Below are 6,000 nucleotides of genomic sequence, written 5' to 3'. Positions count from 1 at the left end.
GCTTAAGTAGCTATGCCTTGAAATATAACAAGGTTAATTGTCAATATAATTTGGCTCACTACCAACAAAGTGAAAATGAAACAAAAATAAAATATACTGTCAAGACTTTGTAAACTATCCTCACTTCCTTGATCAATTGTTTGAGTAGTTTTACATTTCTATTGCATAAATACAATGTTATAAATTGATAAGTATGCATCCATGTTGAATTGATTTTACATATATTTCAAACACCTGCCATAAACTTGTCAACCAAAATAGATTTAAGATCAACAATAACCATCAACCTCACATTCCAACACCATATAGATATCCCACTCTATTGAACCCCTCTTTGTTTTTTCTTTTCCCTCTACACCTCCATCTCTTGAAGCCTTAGCCTCTCCTCATCTTCTCTCTCCTGTCAGCTCTCTATATACCCCTTTCCCTCTCTACATATTATTTAGGGAAAAAGATTGATGGTACAAGGTTTTGGGAACATGTATATCATCCTATAATTTGATATACCATAACATAGACCCTTACTCTAAACATAATCCTCATTCTAACCCCATTCCTTACAGTAAACACAATAATTATCTTAAATCCAATCCTTACCCTAACCTTAACCATAATTCTAACTATAATCCTAACACTTTAATTCCATAGTATATATATATGGTAAGATATAGTTATAGATATATAGAGACATAAGGAGATATAGAGATAGTGGGAATGGAGAGGAGAAATAGAAAATTTCATAAATAAGTAGAGATAGGCAAGTAGAGAGAGAGAGAGAGAGAGAGAGAGAGAGAGAGAGAGAGAGAGAGAGAGAGAGAGAGAGAGAGAGTAGATGATTGTACTTGGTCATCTCTCCCCATCCACCTTATCCCTCTCCTCCTCTTCTTGCTCCCATCACCTCTCTATCTCGACATCTCCCTCTCTATGTAGGGTTTAGGATACATATTTATGGTACATGGAGATGGAGAGAGAGAGAGAGAGAGAGAGAGAGAGAGAGAGAGAGAGAGAGAGAGAGAGAGAGAGAGAGAGAGAGAGATTATTGAAGGTCCCTCACTCCCTACATGTTAACCTTGCTCATCTAGTTTCACCTCATATTGAAGGTTGTATATCAAATCATTTTTCTTTAGGTAAGTATCCACACCTCAGTGATATTTCACTATAAATATAAAGTACTAGGTTGAACTACACATTTTATTGTACTACCTACACAAAATTATGGATATACTGTGAGAGGGGGGAAGAAGGAAAATACTCTCTACATAGGGGTAAAATATTTAGAGTTTATGGTTTATAGTTATAGGGTTTTGGTTTTAAGAATATCCACCTTTAGTAAAAATATCCCATTATCATCCTCATCATATGACACATACTTCATTATATAATGGAGGATGATTGACTCTTGGTGGCCAAGGGAAAAGAGAGAAATGATTTAAATTTTAGGACCTATGACTATGTGGTTTAAGGTTTAGAAAGAGGGATGACATAAAAGAAAGTGAGGAAAGGAAGAAGGGGATAATGGATTTAAAATTTAGGGATTATGATTAACTAGGGGTTTGGAATTAGGTTTTATATTTTGGATATTGAGAGAGAGAGAGAGAGAGAGAGAGAGAGAGAGAGAGAGAGAGAGAGAGAGAGAGAGAGAGAGAGAGAGAGAGAGAGAGAGAGAGAGAGAGAGAGAGAGAGAGAGCAGAAGAGGGAGAGAGTAAGGGAGGTTAAAAAAGAGAGGCCCATATGACTCTCTGTTTCTTCCCTCACCTTCAAGCCTCTCTCTATCCCCCTTGCTTCATTTATCATTCATTTGTATGAATGCAATCCTTGCTATATTATTTACCATGTTGTGATGTCAAATTACAAATTGCATCTAGAGATAAAGATAGATAATGAGATATAAATGTAGATAAATCTATTAGGAAAGGGAAAGAAATAGATAGAGAAAGGTATTGGGAGAATATAGATAATAAGAGATAGGAATATGTAGTGTCGGTAATAGAGAGATGGATAGATAGACATAAACAAAGATAGAGGTATACAGAGAGGGGAAGAGATCGATAGAGAGATGTATTGGGAGAGATAAATATAATGAGGGTAGGAACATATCCATAAGCCTAAGGATGTGAAGGGATTTTTGTAGAGAGATGAGGGAGAGAGTGAGAGAAGGGAAAGGGAGCTTGGAGGAAAGAAAGGGAGAGAGAGAATAAGAGGATATAGAGATAGGGAGATGAGGATTGGAGGTAAAGGGTGATAAAGGGTTATTTGAGATGGGGAAGAGGGAGAGAACGAGTGAGGTAAAAAGAATGGAAGAGAGAGAGAGAGAGAGAGAGAGAGAGAGAGAGAGAGAGAGAGAGAGAGAGAGAGAGAGATGAGGATTGGAGGTAAAGAGTGATAAAGGGGTGTTTGAGATTGGGAAGAGGGGAGAGAATGAGTGAGGTAAAAAGAATGGTAGAGAGAGAGAGAGAGAGAGACTCAACCTTATGTACTTAAACCTTGCACCATCAACCATAATCCTAAATAATATGTAGAGTGGGATGATAGGAGAGAGAGAAATAATTAGGAGTGGGGGAGAGGGAGCTAATGCTAGAATGGAAATTAGGAGAAAGTGAGTGTGAGAGAGAGATGAGGGAAAATAGAGAAATTATTTAAGATTTAGGGATGTGTTAGAGAGGGAAAGAGTGAGAGAGGGGAGAAGGGTGTGAAAGAGGTAGATAAGGGAAGGAGGGAGAGATTGGGATAGTATAAATTATGTGGAAAAGAAGGAGAGAAGAAAAGAGGGAGAGAGGTTGGGGAAAGGAAGAGAGAGAGAGGGATGGGGAAGAGGAGAGAGGGATAGTAAATAGGCAAAGAATAGACATAGAGGGAGAGTAGTATGGAGGGAATGACATACCCATCTTTCTAACCATATCTCATAACCAACTCCAAGAAAGGTTCCCTACCTATCCTTTCTATTGAAGAAGTAGACAAAATTGTTAAATATTGTCATTTAATACAAGAGAAATAGATCAAAACTTTCTTTTTTAATAACAAAGAAACCAATAGTAACTCATCATGAGAGATATAGAAAAATAGGAAAACATAAATAACTAGACATAGACATATATAAATAGAGATTGAGACACGGGAGAGAGGTGGGAAAGAAGGATAGAATGAAAAGGAGACTGAGTGAGGGAGGTGAAAAGAGATAGGCCCCACCCAATGTCAAGTTCTCCCCTCCACCTTTACACCTCTCTCTTTTCCTCTCGCATACTCTTACCTTGATTCCACCAAAAATTAAAGTTTGGACATCAAATCCTTTCTCTTTAAGAAGGAATCCACAAAAAATTTGAACTATCTAGTCATCTTTGTAACCTTTTCATTCTTCTCTATAAGTTTCTCTTTCTTTCTTATTTTTTCTTTTGCATTGGTAATAAAATTTAAACTCCATAGGAAAGTTCACTTATTCCACACTTACTTCCATTTCTTGGTCTTTGATTACCAACATTTCCTCGTTCTTTGAAGAAAACAATTTCCATACACTCTTCCATTCTATTTTTACTATGGAGATTCAAACCCAATTAACACAAGTGCATATCATATTTTCATCTTTATATATAGAGAAACCTAGAGATGGGAGAAATCTGATTGGAGGGAGATGTAATACACTTTGTTAACATGTGTAAAGGGATCTTGGAGGAAGGGGGAGTATATGTTAGGATTATGGGGAGTATCATGTAATACACTTTGTAAATATACCCCCTTCCATCTCCAACTTTACTCCCCCATTATTACTCTCTCCCTATATATCTCCCTAACACTAGTTACCCCCCCCACTCTCTCCATTCTCTATGCCAAATCAATGGTAAAATTGGTTGAGAGAGAAAGTAAAGTGGTTGGGCAGATGAAGAGATGGAGAGAGTGATAGAAAAGAGGGAGAAATGGATAAAGAAGAGGGAGAGAAATGAAAATAAGGAGAGAGTGGTAGAGGGGGATAGATCCACATAGAACTCCCTATCTATCTACCCCCTATTTATTTATCTTCCTCTCTCTAGACCTACCTACCCAAAACCCTTATCCCTATCATCCTCTTCTTTCTCACATCACCTCTTTATATCTCCCTCACCCTTTCTTGATAGGGTTTAGGGTTTAATGTTAATTTCACAAGGTTAGTGCATATAAACAATTCTCTTATTTGATATTGCATATAAATAATTCTTAATGGTAATAGAAATCCAATAAGCCTTTTTATTTGAAAGTCATAGGATGGTTATTGACTTTGTTATGATTTTTTTTTTTGAAACTTATATTAGTAACCCTTAAAACTTTTATGTTGTAATTTTGAAGTACTAAGATCCCTATCGTTTGGCAATTGAAAGAGATCAAACTTTTCTTGTTTAATAACAAAGAAATCAGTAATAACTCATCAAGAGAGATAGGTGCCACAACAAGAAATGTTCCCTATAGAAGAGGTAGGTCTAAAAACTATACCCGAAACCCTTAATCCTAAGTACCCCCCCTTCCTCCCTTTAGGATTCTCGCCTCTCTATTTCCCCTCTCTAGTTCTCTCCCTCTCTCTAGATCTTCTTCTCATGTCCCCTTACCCTTCTCCTCCTCTTTTGTATCTCATAACCTCTATATCTCCCTCTCTTCCTCTTTTTTATATGGTTTAGGGTACAAGAGTTAAGGTGCACAAGGTTGCAGATTTTCCCTATGTTGATACTTATATGTATCTAGAGAGTGAAATAGAAGTGTATTTAGGAGTTTCTAGAAGATATAGAGTGATAGATATAGATATATAAGGAGATATAGGGAGGCTAGAGAGATGGAAAGTGAAATGGTTGGGTGGTCTCATAACCAACTCTAATAAAGGTGCCCAAATATCATTTAAGAAAACCAAATTGTTAAATAGTTCCAAATATGGCTATATTTGGTCATGTATTGGAGATTTTTAACTTGAAGGAAGTTGTATCTTAGATATATGTGATAGTAGACTCGCCCATTTCAAGAAGATTGAAATGTAAAGAGAGAGGGGGAGGTGGAGAGGCTAGGAAAGAGGGATAAAGTGGAAAAGGGAGAGAGAGATAGGGAAGAGGAAGAGAGTGCAAGAGGAATAAATAAATAGGCGAAAATGAGGAAAGACTTGTATTTTAGGGATTATGGTTATAAGGTTTAGGGTCTTAGTCTTAGGGTTCTAGGTTTAGAGAGAGAGGTAGGTAGATCTCCCTCTCTCTCTCTCTCTCTCCACAAACCATAAACCCTGAATTCTAGACCCAATTATGATAGAGGCCTATATGATATCTTAGGAATAAGAGAGAAGAGAATCTAGTATATACTATATTATCCTAAAAGAGTGTATGACATCAAATATAGTAAGGCCAAGTAAGTGCAAGAAGGAAGTGTGAGGTAATGAGAGAAGGATATAGAGAGAAGTTGAAGGGAGAGATGGGTAGAGGGATAGGAAAACATAAATAAGTAGAGATAGATATATACAAATGGAGAGAGGGATAGAAAAAAATGAGAGAAAATAAATACGAAGAATAAGAGAGGAAGAAAAAGATCTATCTTATTTCTTCATTAGTGGAGTGGTTCATCAAAGAATTAGATCTTCATCAACTAGGCATGAGCATTCAAGTATTCAACCCTTCAAGCTTTCAAGAGTATAATTATATCCATGGGTCTATGATTTGGCAATAGTAGATCTATTGTATTTGTGGAGACATCCTATAGAAAGAGATTCTTTTAGTATACATGTAGATTAGATTTACCATAACCAAACTTTGAACCATAATAACAAACCCTAATCATAATCCCATACCTGACCCTAATCTTAGCTTTAGATTTCATCAGAAATGTAAATAGAGATAGAACAAATAAGATATATTGATACATCACAGTATACACAATAATGCAACTTCCACTGCACATGTTGAACAGATAATAATAATGAATCAAAAAGTTATGAATACAATACAAGTAAATATATACACCTGCTAAAGGATGACTCAAATTAATACATCATAGACACCTCTC

Source organism: Cupressus sempervirens, chromosome 3 (genome assembly GCF_028749045.1).
Source record: "Cupressus sempervirens isolate cs-2001-9-10 chromosome 3, ASM2874904v1, whole genome shotgun sequence".
In the NCBI taxonomy this organism is placed as follows: Eukaryota; Viridiplantae; Streptophyta; class Pinopsida; order Cupressales; family Cupressaceae; genus Cupressus; species Cupressus sempervirens.
Note: the sequence above shows the minus strand (reverse complement) of the source record.